Source organism: Carassius carassius, chromosome 8 (assembly GCF_963082965.1).
Source record: "Carassius carassius chromosome 8, fCarCar2.1, whole genome shotgun sequence".
In the NCBI taxonomy this organism is placed as follows: domain Eukaryota; kingdom Metazoa; phylum Chordata; class Actinopteri; order Cypriniformes; family Cyprinidae; genus Carassius; species Carassius carassius.
Window position 1 is genome coordinate 31,358,245 of NC_081762.1, and position 17,256 is coordinate 31,375,500.

The 17,256-nt window shown below is 46.2% G+C and overlaps 18 non-coding genes across 18 annotated transcripts in view; all 18 read right to left on the reverse strand.

Moving 5' to 3' along the window:
* trnaq-uug (transfer RNA glutamine (anticodon UUG)) overlaps positions 1 to 57 on the reverse strand; it is a 72-nt gene extending 15 nt beyond the window's left edge. Inside the window, exon 1 of the tRNA in view lies at positions 1 to 57. This exon is cut by the window's left edge and continues 15 nt beyond it. This is a non-coding gene — a tRNA (tRNA-Gln).
* Positions 58 to 437: 380 nt separating this feature from the next.
* On the reverse strand, positions 438 to 510 carry trnaf-gaa (transfer RNA phenylalanine (anticodon GAA)). The gene has a single exon. It is a non-coding gene; the product is annotated as a tRNA-Phe (tRNA).
* A 101-nt stretch (positions 511 to 611) lies between these two features.
* trnai-aau (transfer RNA isoleucine (anticodon AAU)) lies at positions 612 to 685 on the reverse strand. The gene has a single exon. It is a non-coding gene; the product is annotated as a tRNA-Ile (tRNA).
* A 96-nt stretch (positions 686 to 781) lies between these two features.
* On the reverse strand, positions 782 to 853 carry trnap-ugg (transfer RNA proline (anticodon UGG)). Its single transcript has one exon. It is a non-coding gene; the product is annotated as a tRNA-Pro (tRNA).
* Positions 854 to 2,247: 1,394 nt separating this feature from the next.
* trnaq-uug (transfer RNA glutamine (anticodon UUG)) lies at positions 2,248 to 2,319 on the reverse strand. The gene has a single exon. It is a non-coding gene; the product is annotated as a tRNA-Gln (tRNA).
* Positions 2,320 to 2,803: 484 nt separating this feature from the next.
* Positions 2,804 to 2,875, reverse strand: trnap-ugg (transfer RNA proline (anticodon UGG)). The gene has a single exon. It is a non-coding gene; the product is annotated as a tRNA-Pro (tRNA).
* Positions 2,876 to 3,695: 820 nt separating this feature from the next.
* On the reverse strand, positions 3,696 to 3,767 carry trnaq-cug (transfer RNA glutamine (anticodon CUG)). The gene has a single exon. It is a non-coding gene; the product is annotated as a tRNA-Gln (tRNA).
* A 342-nt stretch (positions 3,768 to 4,109) lies between these two features.
* trnai-aau (transfer RNA isoleucine (anticodon AAU)) lies at positions 4,110 to 4,183 on the reverse strand. The gene has a single exon. It is a non-coding gene; the product is annotated as a tRNA-Ile (tRNA).
* A 95-nt stretch (positions 4,184 to 4,278) lies between these two features.
* Positions 4,279 to 4,350, reverse strand: trnap-ugg (transfer RNA proline (anticodon UGG)). Its single transcript has one exon. It is a non-coding gene; the product is annotated as a tRNA-Pro (tRNA).
* A 985-nt stretch (positions 4,351 to 5,335) lies between these two features.
* trnaq-uug (transfer RNA glutamine (anticodon UUG)) lies at positions 5,336 to 5,407 on the reverse strand. Its single transcript has one exon. It is a non-coding gene; the product is annotated as a tRNA-Gln (tRNA).
* A 135-nt stretch (positions 5,408 to 5,542) lies between these two features.
* trnaf-gaa (transfer RNA phenylalanine (anticodon GAA)) lies at positions 5,543 to 5,615 on the reverse strand. The gene has a single exon. It is a non-coding gene; the product is annotated as a tRNA-Phe (tRNA).
* A 106-nt stretch (positions 5,616 to 5,721) lies between these two features.
* Positions 5,722 to 5,795, reverse strand: trnai-aau (transfer RNA isoleucine (anticodon AAU)). The gene has a single exon. It is a non-coding gene; the product is annotated as a tRNA-Ile (tRNA).
* Positions 5,796 to 5,891: 96 nt separating this feature from the next.
* Positions 5,892 to 5,963, reverse strand: trnap-ugg (transfer RNA proline (anticodon UGG)). Its single transcript has one exon. It is a non-coding gene; the product is annotated as a tRNA-Pro (tRNA).
* A 1,707-nt stretch (positions 5,964 to 7,670) lies between these two features.
* On the reverse strand, positions 7,671 to 7,742 carry trnaq-cug (transfer RNA glutamine (anticodon CUG)). Its single transcript has one exon. It is a non-coding gene; the product is annotated as a tRNA-Gln (tRNA).
* A 94-nt stretch (positions 7,743 to 7,836) lies between these two features.
* On the reverse strand, positions 7,837 to 7,908 carry trnaq-uug (transfer RNA glutamine (anticodon UUG)). The gene has a single exon. It is a non-coding gene; the product is annotated as a tRNA-Gln (tRNA).
* A 1,638-nt stretch (positions 7,909 to 9,546) lies between these two features.
* On the reverse strand, positions 9,547 to 9,618 carry trnaq-cug (transfer RNA glutamine (anticodon CUG)). The gene has a single exon. It is a non-coding gene; the product is annotated as a tRNA-Gln (tRNA).
* Positions 9,619 to 11,994: 2,376 nt separating this feature from the next.
* Positions 11,995 to 12,066, reverse strand: trnaq-cug (transfer RNA glutamine (anticodon CUG)). Its single transcript has one exon. It is a non-coding gene; the product is annotated as a tRNA-Gln (tRNA).
* A 555-nt stretch (positions 12,067 to 12,621) lies between these two features.
* On the reverse strand, positions 12,622 to 12,693 carry trnap-ugg (transfer RNA proline (anticodon UGG)). Its single transcript has one exon. It is a non-coding gene; the product is annotated as a tRNA-Pro (tRNA).
* Positions 12,694 to 17,256: the final 4,563 nt, after the last annotated feature.

Below are 17,256 nucleotides of genomic sequence, written 5' to 3' on the forward strand. Positions count from 1 at the left end.
TCGAACTCAGATTGCTGGATTCAAAGCCCAGAGTGCTGACCATTACACCATGGAACCAAAACTGCTTGGTTGGAGGCCAACTTGGAAACAGATAGCTCTCTGGCTGTGGGGAAGCAGTTATACAGAGAGGTTGGAACCCAGTGATTTTTGGTCAATGGCCCGCCTCAAAAAAGGGAAAAGTGTGGGAGATGTTGCCGAAACCCGGGATTGAACCAGGGACCTTCAGATCTTCAGTCTAACACTCTCCAAACTGAGCTATTTCTGCTACAACAAACCTCTGCTTAGCAAGCAGTGATTTCAGTGAGATCACCCTACTCTTTGTCGGAAATGAAGAGCAGAGCAGAGATGAGCCCCCAGACAATAAAAACAGCTGGCCATTCCGGGGATTGAACACGCGACCTTGGCGTTATTAGCACCACGCTTCGGCAATAAGATGTTGCCGAAACCCGGGATCGAACCAGGGACCTTCAGATCTTCAGTCTAACGCTCTTCCAACTGAGCTATTTCGGCTACAACAAACCTCTGCTTAGCAAGCAGTGATTTCAGTGAGATCACCCTACTCTTTGTCGGAACTGAAGAGCAGAGATGAGCCCCCAGACAATAAAAACAGCTGGCCAGTACGGGGATCGAACCCGCGACCTTGGCGTTATTAGCACCACTCTCTAACCAGCTGAGCTAACCGGCCTGGCTTAGCCATCCATGTCTGCCTGATTGGAAAAAAACTGCCATAATGTTTGTGAATGCAATGAGACAATAAAGCTTCACGTTTTAACCTGAACAAGGGCTCGTCCGGGATTTGAACCCGGGACCTCTCGCACCCAAAGCGAGAATCATACCCCTAGACCAACGAGCCTTCTTTCCCTAAGCCAAGAAAAAAGAGCTATTCCAGCATCAACAAAAGAAGGAACATGAACTAACGTGGAAGCAATCAAAGTCCTCAAGACAGTGTGAAAGGCTAACGAATGCAAGTTGGCCTCTTAATTGACCTAAAAATGGGGCTGTATCTAACATGTAGAGGGATGTTAGGGAGGACAGGCTCCACCGAGATTCGAACTCAGATCGCTGGCTTAGCCATCCATGTCTGCCTGATTGGAAAAAACCTGCCATAATGTTTGTGAATGCAATGAGACAATAAAGCTTCACGTTTTAACCTGAACAAGGGCTCGTCCGGGATTTGAACCCGGGACCTCTCGCACGCAAAGCAAGAATCATACCCCTAGACCAACTAGCCTTCTTTCCCTAATCCAAGGAAAAAGAGCTATTCCAGCATCAACAAAAGAAGGAACATGAACTAACGTGGAAGCAATCAAAGTCCTCGAGACAGTGTGAAAGGCTAACGAATGCAAGTTGGCCTCTTAATTGACCTAAAAATGGGGCTGTATCTAACATGTAGAGGGATGTTAGGGAGGACAGCTGAAATGGTCAGATGTCACTTAGACCAGCGGGTCTCAATTCCAGTCCTCGCGCCCCCTGCTCTACACATTTTGTAAGTTTCTTGTATAGCTTCAGACATTTGTTCCATTCGAACGTAAGTGCCCTGAGAACTGGACATCACATGACAGCCCTCCGTGATTCAAGTTCAAAGCGTATGTATATGTTCAATTCATAGTGAGTAATACAGTGGTGTATCGAGGTATACAGAGGTAAAGGATGTCACACTTCTCCATGTGTGAAGAAGTTGCGCAGCACAAATCCGTGAACCAATGTTCCAAAGTGAAGTATACTTTGACGGATTTCCCCTGCTCAGGGAGTGGGGAGCAATGAACACTGTGTAGGGACCATGTCAATCACTAGGAGCTCACTTCTAATGAGCTGATTATCCGAATCAGGTGTGCTAACAAAGAGAGACATGCAAAACATGCAGACCTGGGGGAGCGAGGACTAGAATTGAGAACCGCTTCCTTAGACTTTAAGTCAGTGTGAGCAAAAGAGGTGAGAAGTTGTCTGCATGACCCGAGTGTTCCAAGGTAGCCTACATAATACAATAATCCATACACACTCTCTACGTTAGTTAATTTTTTCGGAATAAAAGGTGCCGAAAAGTATTTCAGACATTGTCCTGCGCAAACTGGTGGCAAAATAGGTCCCACCGAGATTTGAACTCAGATCACTGGATTCAGAGTCCAGAGTGCTAACCATTACACCATGTAACCTTAACTGGTGCAGCTGTTACTCACAGGGCCACAAACACTGGCACCATCGCCAAACTAGTGCTGTTTTATCTTTTCCTGCGGCAAGAAAGCACACAGGCTCCACCGAGATTCGAACTCAGATTGCTGGATTCAAAGCCCAGAGTGCTGACCATTACACCATGGAACCAAAACTGCTTGGTTGGAGGCCAACTTGGAAACAGATAGCTCTCTGGCTGTGGGGAAGCAGTTATACAGAGAGGTTGGAACCCAGTGATTTTTGGTCAATGGCCCGCCTCAAAAAAGGGAAAAGTGTGGGAGATGTTGCCGAAACCCGGGATTGAACCAGGGACCTTCAGATCTTCAGTCTAACACTCTCCAAACTGAGCTATTTCTGCTACAACAAACCTCTGCTTAGCAAGCAGTGATTTCAGTGAGATCACCCTACTCTTTGTCGGAAATGAAGAGCAGAGCAGAGATGAGCCCCCAGACAATAAAAACAGCTGGCCATTCCGGGGATTGAACACGCGACCTTGGCGTTATTAGCACCACGCTCTAACCAGCTGAGCTATCCGGCCTGGCTTAGCCATCCATGTCTGCCTGATTGGAAAAAACCTGCCATAATGTTTGTGAATGCAATGAGACAATAAAGCTTCACGTTTTAACTTGAACAAGGGCTCGTCCGGGATTTGAACCCGGGACCTCTCGCACCCAAAGCGAGAATCATACCCCAAGACCAACGAGCCTTCTTTCCCTAAGCTAAGAAAAAAGAGCTATTCCAGCATCAACAAAAGAAGGAACATGAACTAACGTGGAAGCAATCAAAGTCCTCGAGACAGTGTGAAAGGCTAACGAATGCAAGTTGGCCTCTTAATTGACCTAAAAATGGGGCTGTATCTAACATGTAGAGGGATGTTAGGGAGGACAGCTGAAACGGTCAGATGTCACTTAGACCAGCGGGTCTCAATTCCAGTCCTCGCGCCCCCTGCTCTTCACATTTTGTAAGTTTCTTGTATAGCTTCAGACATTTGTTCCATTCGAACGTAAGTGCCCTGAGAACTGGACATCACATGACAGCCCTCCGTGATTCAATTTCAAAGAATATGTATATGTTCAATTCACAGTGAGTAATACAGTGGTGTATCGAGGTATACAGAGGTAAAGGATGTCACACTTCTCCATGTGTGAAGAAGTTGCGCAGCACAAATCCGTGAACCAATGTTCCAAAGTGAAGTATACTTTGACGGATTTCCCCTGCTCAGGGAGTGGGGAGCAATGAACACTGTGTAGGGACCATGTCAATCACTAGGAGCTCACTTCTAATGAGCTGATTATCCGAATCAGGTGTGCTAACAAAGAGAGACATGCAAAACATGCAGACCTGGGGGAGCGAGGACTAGAATTGAGAACCGCTTCCTTAGACTTTAAGTCAGTGTGAGCAAAAGAGATGAGAAGTTGTCTGCATGACCCGAGTGTTCCAAGGTAGCCTACATAATACAAGAATCCATACACATGCATACTGGCGTAACAAGACCGAGAAGGTCCTGCGCAAACTGGTGGCAAAATAGGTCCCAACGAGATTTGAACTCGGATCACTGGATTCAGAGTCCAGAGTGCTAACCATTACACCATGGAACCTTAACTGGTGCAGCTGTTGCTCACAGGGCCACAAACACTGGCACCATCGCCAAACTAGTGCTGTTTTATCTTTTCCTGCGGCAAGAAAGAACACAGGCTCCACCGAGATTCGAACTCAGATCGCTGGATTCAAAGCGCAGAGTGCTGACCATTACACCATGGAACCAAAACTGCTTGGTTGGAGGCCAACTTGGAAACAGATAGCTCTCTGGCTGTGGGGAAGCAGTTATACAGAGAGGTTGGAACCCAGTGATTTTTGGTCAATGGCCCGCCTCAAAAAAGGGAAAAGTGTGTCGAAATGAAGAGCAGAGCAGAGATGAGCCCCCAGACAATAAAAACAGCTGGCCAGTACGGGGATCGAACACGCAACCTTGGCGTTATTAGCACCACGCTCTAACCAGCTGAGCTATCCGGCCTGGCTTAGCCATCCATGTCTGCCTGATTGGAAAAAACCTGCCATAAGTTTGTGAATGCAAGGAGACAATAAAGCTTCACGTTTTAACTTGAACAAGGGCTCGTCCGGGATTTGAACCCGGGACCTCTCGCACCCAAAGCGAGAATCATACCCCTAGACCAACGAGCCTTCTTTCCCTAAGCTAAGAAAAAAGAGCTATTCCAGCATCAACAAAAGAAGGAACATGAACTAACGTGGAAGCAATCAAAGTCCTCGAGACAGTGTGAAAGGCTAACGAATGCAAGTTGGCCTCTTAATTGACCTAAAAATGGGGCTGTATCTAACATGTAGAGGGATGTTAGGGAGGATAGCTGAAACGGTCAGATGTCACTTAGACCAGCGGGTCTCAATTCCAGTCCTCGCGCCCCCTGCTCTTCACATTTTGTAAGTTTCTTGTATAGCTTCAGACATTTGTTCCATTAGAACGTAAGTGCCCTGAGAACTGGACATCACATGACAGCCCTCCGTGATTCAATTTCAAAGAATATGTATATGTTCAATTCATAGTGAGTAATACAGTGGTGTATCGAGGTATACAGAGGTAAAGGATGTCACACTTCTCCATGTGTGAAGAAGTTGCGCAGCACACATCCGTGAACCAATGTTCCAAAGTGAAGTATACTTTGTCGGATTTCCCCTGCTCAGGGAGTGGGGAGCAATGAACACTGTGTAGGGACCATGTCAATCACTAGGAGCTCACTTCTAATGAGCTGATTATCCGAATCAGGTGTGCTAACAAAGAGAGACATGCAAAACATGCAGACCTGGGGGAGCGAGGACTAGAATTGAGAACCGCTTCCTTAGACTTTAAGTCAGTGTGAGCAAAAGAGGTGAGAAGTTGTCTGCATGACCCGAGTGTTCCAAGGTAGCCTACATAATACAAGAATCCATACACATGCATACTGGCGTAACAAGACCGAGAAGGTCCTGCGCAAACTGGTGGCAAAATAGGTCCCACCGAGATTTGAACTCGGATCACTGGATTCAGAGTCCAGAGTGCTAACCATTACACCATGGACCTTAACTGGTGTAGCTGTTGCTCACAGGGCCACAAACACTGGCACCATCGCCAAACTAGTGCTGTTTTATCTTTTCCTGCGGCAAGAAAGCACACAGGCTCCACCGAGATTCGAACTCAGATCGCTGGATTCAAAGCCCAGAGTGCTGACCATTACACCATGGAACCAAAACTGCTTGGTTGGAGGCCAACTTGGAAACAGATAGCTCTCTGGTTGTGGGGAAGCAGTTATACAGAGAGGTTGAAACCCAGTGATTTTTTGTCAATGGCCCGCCTCAAAAAATGAAAAATTTTGGGAGATGTTGCCGAAACCCGGGATCGAACCAGGGACCTTCAGATCTTCAGTCTAACGCTCTCCCAACTGAGCTATTTCGGCTACAACGAACCTCTGCTTAGCAAGCAGTGATTTCAGTGAGATCACCCTACTCTTTGTCGGAACTGAAGAGCAGAGCAGAGATGAGCCCCCAGACAATAAAAACAGCTGGCCAGTACGGGGATCGAACCCGCGACGTTGGCGTTATTAGCACCACGCTCTAACCAGCTGAGCTAACCGGCCTGGCTTAACCATCCATGTCTGCCTGATTGGAAAAAAACTGCCATAATGTTTGTGAATGCAATGAGACAATAAAGCTACACGTTTTAACCTGAACAAGGGCTCGTCCGGGATTTGAACCCGGGACCTCTCGCACCCAAAGCGAGAATCATACCCCTAGACCAATGAGCCTTCTTTCCCTAAGCCAAGAAAAAAGAGCTATTCCAGCATCAACAAAAGAAGGAACATGAACTAACGTGGAAGCAATCAAAGTCCTCGAGACAGTGTGAAAGGCTAACGAATGCAAGTTGGCCTCTTAATTGACCTAAAAATGGGGCTGTATCTAACATGTAGAGGGATGTTAGGGAGGACAGCTGAAACGGTCAGATGTCACTTAGACCAGCGGGTCTCAATTCCAGTCCTCGCGCCCCCTGCTCTTCACATTTTGTAAGTTTCTTGTATAGCTTCAGACATTTGTTTTATTCGAACGTAAGTGCCCTGAGAACTGGACATCACATGACAGCCCTCCGTGATTCAATTTCAAAGAATATGTATATGTTCAATTCATAGTGAGTAATACAGTGGTGTATCAAGGTATACAGAGGTAAAGGATGTCACACTTCTCCATGTGTGAAGAAGTTGCGCAGCACAAATCCGTGAACCAATGTTCCAAAGTGAAGTATACTTTGACGGATTTCCCCTGCTCAGGGAGTGGGGAGCAATGAACACTGTGTAGGGACCATGTCAATCACTAGGAGCTCACTTCTAATGAGCTGATTATCCGAATCAGGTGTGCTAACAAAGAGAGACATGCAAAACATGCAGACCTGGGGGGAGCGAGGACTAGAATTGAGAACCGCTTCCTTAGACTTTAAGTCAGTGTGAGCAAAAGAGGTGAGAAGTTGTCTGCATGATCCGAGTGTTCCAAGGTAGCCTGCATAATACAAGAATCCATACACATGCATACTGGCGTAACAAGAACGAGAAGGTCCTTAAACACAAAAGCTTAATCTCTTTGTTAATTTGACAACATAATCTCGGCCAGTGCAAAGGAGCAAGCCCAGAGGAGGGACCGCCTCTTTGCATCAAACCCGTCATTCCCAGCTATGTTCGTCATTCTTGAAAGGCCAGGGGAATTAGCTCAAATGGTAGAGCGCTCGCTTAGCATGCGAGAGGTAGCGAGATCGATGCCTGCATTCTCCAAGTTGGCTCCTGCCCTTCTACTCACACATCCCTAGATCAGTGGTTTTCAATCCTGTCCTGGAGGCATCCCTGCACTGCACAATTCGCGTTTCCCCTCATCTAACACACCTGTTTCAAATCATCAGCTCATTAGTAGAGACTGCAAGACCTGATTTGGGTGTGTCTAATAAGGGAGACATACAAAATGTTCAGGGCAGGGGTGCCTCCAGGAAAGGTTTGAAAACCATTGCCCTAAAGAGACCGACTGAGCGTTGATGCAATGCTGCCACACTCCCACGTTAGTTTTTTTTGGGCTCACAGCTGCCAAAAAGTATTTCAGACATGGTCCTGTGCAAATTGGTTGCAAAACAGTGCCATTTTACGCACAGTTCCCTAAAGCAGTGGTTTTCAAACCTGTCCTGGAGGCACCCCTGCCCTTCACATTTTGAATGTTTCCCTCATCTAACACACCTGTTTCAAATCATCAGCTCATTAGTAGAGACCGCGAGACCTTATTTGGGTGTGTCTAATAAGGGAGACAATAAAAATGTGCAGGGCAGGGGTGCCTCCAGGACAGGTTTGAGAACCACTGCCCTAAAGAGACAGACTGAGCATCGATGCAATGCGGCCACACTCTCTATGTTAGTTAATTTTTTTTGGACTAAAAGGTGCCGAAAAGTATTTCAGACATTGTCCTGCGCAAACTGGTGGCAAAATAGGTCCCACCGAGATTTGAACTCGGATCACTGGATTCAGAGTCCAGAGTGCTAACCATTACACCATGGAACCTTAACTGGTGTGGCTGTTGCTCACAGGGCCACAAACACTGGCACCATCGCCAAACTAGTGCTGTTTTATCTTTTCCTGCGGCAAGAAAGCACACAGGTTCCACCGAGATTCGAACTCAGATCGCTGGATTCAAAGCCCAGAGTGCTGACCATTACACCATGGAACCGAAACTGCTTGGTTGGAGGCCAACTTGGAAACAGATAGCTCTCTGGCTGTGGGGAAGCAGTTATACAGAGAGAATGGAACCCAGTGATTTTTGGTCAATGGGCCGCCTCAAAAAAGGGAAAAGAGTGGGAGATGTTTCTGAAACCCGGGATCGAAACAGGGACCTTTAGATTTTCAGTCTAACACACTCCCAACTGAGCTATTGTGGCTACAACAAACCTCTGCTTAGCAAGCAGGGATTTCAGTGAGATCACCCTACTCTTTGTCGGAGCTGAAGAGCAGAGCAGAGATGAGCCCCCAGACAATAAAAACAGCTGGCCTGTACGGAGATTGAACCCGCGACCTTGGCGTTATTAGCACCACGCACTAATCTGCTGAGCTAACCGGCCTGGCTTAGCCATTAGTGTCTGCCTGATTGAAAAAAAACAGCTATAATGTTTGTGAATGCAATGAGACAATAAAGCTTCACGTTTCAACCCGAATCAGGTGTGCTAACAAAGAGAGACATGCAAAACATGCAGACCTGGGGGGAGCGAGGACTAGAATTGAGAACCGCTTCCTTAGACTTTAAGTCAGTGTGAGAAGTTGTCTGAATGATCCGAGTGTTCCAAGGTAGCCTACATAATACAAGAATCCATACACATGCATACTGGCATAACAAGACCGAGAAGGTCCTTAAACACAAAAGCTTAATCTCTTTGTTAATTCGACAACATAATCTCGGCCAGTGCAAAGGAGCAAGCCCAGAGGAGGGACAGCCTCTTTGCATCAAACCCGTCATTCCCAGCTATGCTCGTCATTCTTGAAAGGCCATGGGAATTAGCTCAAATGGTAGAGCGCTCGCTTAGCATGCGAGAGGTAGCGGGATCAATGCCTGCATTCTCCAAGTTGGCTCCTGCCCTTTTACTCACACATCCCTAGATCAGTGGTTTTCAATCCTGTCCTGGAGGCATCCCTGCCCTGCACATTTCGCATTTCCCCTCATCTAACACACTTGTTTCAAATCATCAGCTCATTAGTAGAGACTGCAAGACCTGATTTGGGTGTGTCTAATAAGGGAGACATACAAAATGTTCAGGGCAGGGGTGCCTCCAGGAGAGGTTTAAAAAACCATTGCCCTAAAGAGACCGACTGAGCGTTGACGCAATGCTGCCACACTCCCACGTTAGCTTTTTTTGGGATCATAGCTGCCAAAAAGTATTTCAGACATGGTCCTGTGCAAATTGGTTGCAAAACAGTGCCATTTTACGCACAGTTCCCTAAAGCAGTGGTTTTCAAACCTGTCCTGGAGGCACCACTGCCCTTCACATTTTGAATGTTTCCCTCATCTAACACACCTGTTTCAAATCATCAGCTCATTAGTAGAGACCGTGAGACCTTATTTGGGTGTGTCTAATAAGGGAGACAATAAAAATGTGCAGGGCAGGGGTGCCTCCAGGACAGGTTTGAGAACCACTGCCCTAAAGAGACAGACTGAGCATCGATGCAATGCGGCCACACTCTCTCCGTTAGTTAATTTTTTTGGACTAAAAGGTGCCGAAAAGTATTTCAGACATTGTCCTACATAATACAAGAATCCATACACATGCATACTGGCGTAACAAGACCGAGAAGGTCCTGCGCAAACTGGTGGCAAAATAGGTCCCACCGAGATTTGAACTCAGATCACTGGATTCAGGGTCCAGAGTGCTAACCATTACACCATGGAACCTTATCTGGTGCAGCTGTTGCTCACAGGGCCACAAACACTGGCACCATCGCCAAACTAGTGCTGTTTTATCTTTTCCTGTGACAAGAAAGTACACAGGCTCCAACAAGATTCGATCTCAGAACGCTGGATTCAAAGCCCAGAGTACTGACCATTACACCATGGAACCGAAACTGCTTGGTTGGAGGCCAACTTGGAAACAGATAGCTCTCTGGCTGTGGGGAAGCAGTTATACAGAGAGGTTGGAACCCAGTGATTTTTGGACAATGGCCCGCCTCAAAAAAGGGAAAAGTGTGGGAGATGTTGCCGAAACCCGAAATCGAACCAGGGACCTTTCGATCTTCAGTCTAACGCTCTCCCAACTGAGCAATTTAGGCAGGACAATAAAAACAGCTGGCCAGTACGGTGAGAGAAACCGCGACCTTGGCGTTATTAGCACCACGCTCTAACCAGCTGAGCTAACTTAGCCATCCGTGTCTGCCTGATTGGAAAAAACCTGCCATAATGTTTGTGAATGCAATGAGACAATAAAGCTTCAGGTTTTAACCTGAACAAGGGCTCGTCCGGGATTTGAACCCGGGACCTCTCTCACCCAAAGCGAGAATCATATCCCTAGACCAACGAGCCTTCTTGCCCAAAGCCAAGAAAAAAGAGCTATTTCAGCATCAACAAAAGAAGGAACATGAACTAATGTGGAAGCAATCAAAGTCCTCGAGACAGTGTGAAAGGCTAACGAATGCAAGTTGGCCTCTTAATTGACCTAAAAATGGGGCTGTATCTAACATGTAGAGGGATAATAGGGAGGACAGCTGAAACGGTCAGATGTCACTTAGACCAGCGGGTCTCAATTCCAGTCCTCGCGCCCCCCTGCTCTTCACATTTTGTAAGTTTCTCGTATAGCTTTAGACATTTGTTCCATTCGAACGTAAGTGCCCTGAGAACTGGACATCACATGACATCCCTCCGTGATTCAAGTTCAACGCGTATGTATACGTTCAATTCATAGTGAGTAATACAGTGGTGTATCGAGGTATACAGAGGTAAATGATGTCACACTTCTCCATGTGTGAAGAAGTTGCGCAGCACAAATCCGTGAACCAATGTTCCAAAGTGAAGTATACTTTGACGGATTTCCCCTGCTCAGGGAGTGGGGAGCAATGAACACTGTGTAGGGACCATGTCAATCACTAGGAGCTCACTTCTAATGAGCTGATTATCCGAATCAGGTGTGCTAACAAAGAGAGACATGCAAAACATGCAGACCTGGGGGGAGCGAGGACTAGAATTGAGAACCGCTTCCTTAGACTTTAAGTCAGTGTGAGAAGTTGTCTGAATGATCCGAGTGTTCCAAGGTAGCCTACATAATACAAGAATCCATACACATGCATACTGGCATAACAAGACCGAGAAGGTCCTTAAACACAAAAGCTTAATCTCTTTGTTAATTTGACAACATAATCTCGGCCAGTGCAAAGGAGCAAGCCCAGAGGAGGGACAGCCTCTTTGCATCAAACCCGTCATTCCCAGCTATGCTCGTCATTCTTGAAAGGCCAGGGGAATTAGCTCAAATGGTAGAGCGCTCGCTTAGCATGCGAGAGGTAGCGGGATCGATGCCTGCATTCTCCAAGTTGGCTCCTGCCCTTTTACTCACACATCCCTAGATCAGTGGTTTTCAATCCTGTCCTGGAGGCATCCCTGCCCTGCACATTTCGCATTTCCCCTCATCTAACACACTTGTTTCAAATCATCAGCTCATTAGTAGAGACTGCAAGACCTGATTTGGGTGTGTCTAATAAGGGAGACATACAAAATGTTCAGGGCAGGGGTGCCTCCAGGAGAGGTTTAAAAAACCATTGCCCTAAAGAGACCGACTGAGCGTTGACGCAATGCTGCCACACTCCCACGTTAGCTTTTTTTGGGATCATAGCTGCCAAAAAGTATTTCAGACATGGTCCTGTGCAAATTGGTTGCAAAACAGTGCCATTTTACGCACAGTTCCCTAAAGCAGTGGTTTTCAAACCTGTCCTGGAGGCACCCCTGCCCTTCACATTTTGAATGTTTCCCTCATCTAACACACCTGTTTCAAATCATCAGCTCATTAGTAGAGACCGTGAGACCTTATTTGGGTGTGTCTTATAAGGGAGACAATAAAAATGTGCAGGGCAGGGGTGCCTCCAGGACAGGTTTGAGAACCACTGCCCTAAAGAGACAGACTGAGCATCGATGCAATGCGGCCACACTCTCTACGTTAGTTAATTTTTTTGGACTAAAAGGTGCCGAAAAGTATTTCAGACATTGTCCTACATAATACAAGAATCCATACACATGCATACTGGCGTAACAAGACCGAGAAGGTCCTGCGCAAACTGGTGGCAAAATAGGTCCCACCGAGATTTGAACTCGGATCACTGGATTCAGGGTCCAGAGTGCTAACCATTACACCATGGAACCTTATCTGGTGCAGCTGTTGCTCACAGGGCCACAAACACTGGCACCATCGCCAAACTAGTGCTGTTTTATCTTTTCCTGTGACAAGAAAGCACACAGACTCCAACAAGATTCGATCTCAGAACGCTGGATTCAAAGCCCAGAGTACTGTCCATTACACCATGGAACCGAAACTGCTTGGTTGGAGGCCAACTTGGAAACAGATAGCTCTTTGGCTGTGGGGAAGCAGTTATACAGAGAGGTTGGAACCCAGTGATTTTTGGACAATGGCCCGCCTCAAAAAAGGGAAAAGTGTGGGAGATGTTGCCGAAACCCGAAATCGAACCAGGGACCTTTCGATCTTCAGTCTAACGCTCTCCCAACTGAGCAATTTTGGCCCCCAGACAATAAAAACAGCTGGCCAGTACGGTGAGAGAAACCGCGACCTTGGCGTTATTAGCACCACGCTCTAACCAGCTGAGCTAACTTAGCCATCCGTGTCTGCCTGATTGGAAAAAACCTGCCATAATGTTTGTGAATGCAATGAGACAATAAAGCTTCAGGTTTTAACCTGAACAAGGGCTCGTCCGGGATTTGAACCCGGGACCTCTCTCACCCAAAGCGAGAATCATACCCCTAGACCAACGAGCCTTCTTGCCCAAAGCCAAGAAAAAAGAGCTATTTCAGCATCAACAAAAGAAGGAACATGAACTAATGTGGAAGCAATCAAAGTCCTCGAGACAGTGTGAAAGGCTAACGAATGCAAGTTGGCCTCTTAATTGACCTAAAAATGGGGCTGTATCTAACATGTAGAGGGATGTTAGGGAGGACAGCTGAAACGGTCAGATGTCACTTAGACCAGCGGGTCTCAATTCCAGTCCCGGAAGGGAGGAGGCCAACTTGGAAACAGATAGCTCTCTGGCTGTGGGGAAGCAGTTATACCTGTTCCTCTGGGTGTAACGGGACACAGAAGCAGCAGCGCTGGAGCAGGCGCAGGAGCAGGCGGAGCTGGGCCTGGACCGGATGTCAAAGCACCAGAAGATGGAATCACCATCGACACAGTCATGTCTGGGTTAAGGACTAGTGTGCCTAACAGTGACCCAGGTGCTGAAATGGGCTGCACAACTCCTGCTGCTGTGGGGACGGGTGCGATAGGGCACTCCCTTTTGGCAGAAGTGGGCCGGCGACCCGGTCGCAGAATTGGAGCCTGTCCTTCTCGATTTGGCGGAAGGATAAATTGATGTTTTGGGCCTGATGTTGATGGCACGTCATCCAATTTTTCCCTCGGCAGAGGAAGCTGCGTATCAGCCACATCAATTGGGTCAGATGGAGTCAGTCCCTGGGCGAGGACACTCATTTCCTGATTCTTCTGCTGCCGTTGAAACCTGAAAGTTAATTACTTGAAAAAAAAAAAAAAAAATATATATATATATATATGTGTGTGTGTGTGTGTGTGTGTCTGTGTACAGAAGTATTCAGTTCCCTTGAACCAAATAATGTGCCTTGCTTACCACTGAATGAGTGTCCTCTGGTTCAGCTCAAACAGCTGGATCATTGTTTCATCCATCAGCCTTCGACTGTTAAGCACCAGGTCTCGGATGTGGTGGTAATCTGAAAGGATTGTAGACCACCTGGGGGTGCAAACTCCAGCCATCTTGGTCGGTGACTTGTGTAAAGCACACAGCTTCATACAAATGGCCTCAACCAAGCGGCTGGTGCTGGGCCACTGTGCTGGACCCCCAGGATGTCCAATCAGACACCGTTTCACACTCTCCACACCCGGTGTGACTCCGGACCGCTTCGGTGCCTTAAAGCGCCCATGTGTCAGCTGAGGCTGATGTCGAGGCTGATAGTTGACCCGCTGTTTATCAACATCAGGGAGAACTGTCCACAGCTGGATGGCCTCTGTCACCTGCAGGTCGGTGAGGTAAGGAGCCTCACGAAGACCCACCAGGAAACCAGCCAGATCCTGGACCTTGTCCCACCCAGCGATGCCATCAGGTCCAATGACTGCTCCCTAGTAAATGCAGATTAGTGTTAATATACACTTCCAGTCAAAAGCCTTTAAACAGAAATATTTTTTTACATTTTTTAAAGAATTCTGCTCAACAAGCCTGCATTTATTTTATTCAAATACAACAAAAGTCATTATATTGTGAAATAATTTTACTATTTAAAATAAAAATGCTTTCTATTTGAATATAGTTTAAAGTGTAAGTTATTTCTGTGATGCACAGCTGTATTTTCAGCATCATTCCTGAGTCTTCAGTGTCACATGATCTTCAGAAATCATTCAAATATCCAAATTTGTTGTTCTAGAAACCTTTTTTTATTGATATTATTATCATCAATATTTAGAACAGTTGTGTACATTTTGTTCAAGATTCTTTGATGAATAGAAGGATCCAAGATAAGAGTTTATCTGTAATAAAAAGCTTTTTTAACATTATACACTATACCATCCAAAAGTGTGGAGTCAGAACATTTAAATCATTATATATTTAGTATTAAATTATAGAAATTAATACTTTTATTTAGCAAGGACGCATTAAATAGATGATAAAGACATTTATAATGTTACAATATATACTGAACTTTCTATTTATCAAAGAAACCTAAACAAAAAATCTCTAGAAGCTATTTTTAACCTAATAATAATAATAATAATATAGCACCCGGCACCCGTTTTTTTTAGCAGCAAATTGGAATGATTTCTGAAGAATCGTGTGCCCTGAGTAATGATGTTAAATTCAGCATTGAAATCACAAGACTGAATTACTTTTTTAAATATATTCAAATGGATAGCAGTATAAATAGTAAAAATATTTCAAAATATTACTGCTTTGTTGTATTTTGAATCAAATAAATGCAGGCTTAAAAAAAAACACCTTGCTTGTAGTGTATTTGGAATAAAACGAGACTGAAACAAAATAAAGCCCTTAGAGTGTCTTACCTGAGCCTCGCCGGAGACACTGCTTCCAGTGTCAGATGGCTGTGACAGCACTGAAGAGGCAGGGGCGAGATACTGTCCCTCTCCTCCAGATGATGTGGACAGCTCAGCCAGTGATGCTGGGGACTGAGGCAGAGGCAAAGATGAGGGGCTGTTTCTGAGATCACGGCAGGGGTCATCCTCATACAGCACTGGAACTGTGATGTCCTCCATGCTCTCTTCCTCAAACCCCTCATCTAGCAGGTCCTGATCATCAACCTCCTCCACCAGCCGGTCTTCCTCCTCTGGGTTCTGGAGCACTGGAGTCAGTGTTTTGCCAGTCTGGCTGTAAAGGTACTCGATTCCCAGCAATTCACCTACGATAATAAAATAATAAAAAAAGAAAAAAGTGCTCTTAATAATTTATCAAGTACATTGGAGGCTAAATAGATAACTTAATAGAATATTGCAAAAGAACAAATTAAATTTCTTACCTGTATATGCTCCAGGAGGGCGATAGCGCTCATCCCAGGGCTTCCCAAAGACTGTTCGGCTAAGCCGGTCCACAGCCTCTCTCATGGCACTGCCATATGTCCGAATGGAGGACGCCCGTTTTATGGCATCTTCCATTCGGTCATCATTCCAACGCATCAAGCCCTCAAGGAGATAGGCCTGAAAATGCGCATCGCTGGCACTGGTTCCTAAAAGTTAAATAATATTAAAAAATATATAAAAAAGGGTTTTATATGTCACATATGTACAATATATGTACTACACATAAGGTGCTCTGAAGTAACTTGTATACTACATTTAATAGAGTTGTGTAACTAAATTAAAAATGATTGTCACTTATTCCTGTATTACTAGTGACTTGTTAGTCAAGACAGCTTTGTCAATGCTAATGACATTAAAAAGTAATTGTAATGTAGAGTGTGACATTTATTAATGCGGCATTACTTTAAAGTGATGGAAGCAGTTACAGTGCTTATATTTTCTACAGAAAAATAATAATCCATATGCATGTAATACCTGGAATAAAACGGTTCAGGTGGAGGTGGAACGACTCCAAGGAGGTAGAGCCACGAGCACACCTGTAGCAGCACAGCTCCACGCTGCCTTTCTTCAATGTCCCTGTCTTCATGTACAGCAGAAAGTCCTCTGGGTCTTGTATACACTGGACGTGCTTGCGCTGTTCCTTCCATATCTGCTGGATCCGTTCGTGGTCCAGCAGAGGAACTCCCAGGGTGTCCTTCCCATCCGCACTGTCAAACTGATCAATCAGTGACCCAATCAATCTGGCGGTCTCCTCCACCCCCCTGGTCCTCCTCCGGCAGTGCAGTGCCAACTCCCTCTGGGTAATGCGAGCACTGACCGCCTTTTCTGAGATGTGGCCAGTCTTCTTTGCCGCCAGGTCACTCTCTTTTGCAGAGCGAAGAGCAGCCACATCCTCTGGATCCCACTGAAAGATGCACGTGGACAGACGTGCCATGAAGATCCCGTAGAGTGGATGAGCCTCTGTCGTGACACCAGCAGCAAATCGCCGCATGAAGTGCCAGATGTCGAGGCGCACTACAAGCTCATCCCACTCCGAAAACATGATCTTCACCCGCGATTGGCCATACTGCCTGCAGCAGTCCCTGTCCACGTACATCACTTTTGGGGCTGCCTCTCCTGCCTCTCGGTAGCGTTTCATCAGACCAGCTGCCATGGAGTCCAGTCCATGTCCCTCGGCAGCTGTCAGCACAGAGACAAGGACCTGGCAGTGTTCATTTCCGACATTTGTGCACCAGGCAGCTGTTCCTGAAGCAGCACCGGCAAGTTTCTTTGTAACCTATTGGGAAAAATAAAAGATGTGCTCTTTATGTATGCACATCACACACATATCCATATCTGGCAAAGTTCTGGATATAAACAGGGCTTTGATACCTTTTTTGTCGAATCCATCTTGAGAACACAGCCAAAGACAGATGTTAATTTGGCCTTGACCTCGTGCAGTCGCCCCAGAACATCCCTGGCATACACGGCTAACAGCCACTTAGGTTTAGGCAGGGCAGGTAAAAGTGGAGGATCAGCAAACACAGGAGGCTGCACAAGGGAGGACCTTGTGAATGGTTCGCAGGCAGTCAGGTACTGCAAGACACGCTGTGTCCATGCCTCACTGTGCTGTTCCATCAGCTTCCTGTAAAGCTGAGTCACACTGTTGCCCAGTGTCCTCTCCCTCATCATCCTCAGCACCCGGTTGTCACATGGGTATCTAAGGAAGCAACAGTATAATCATGCAAATG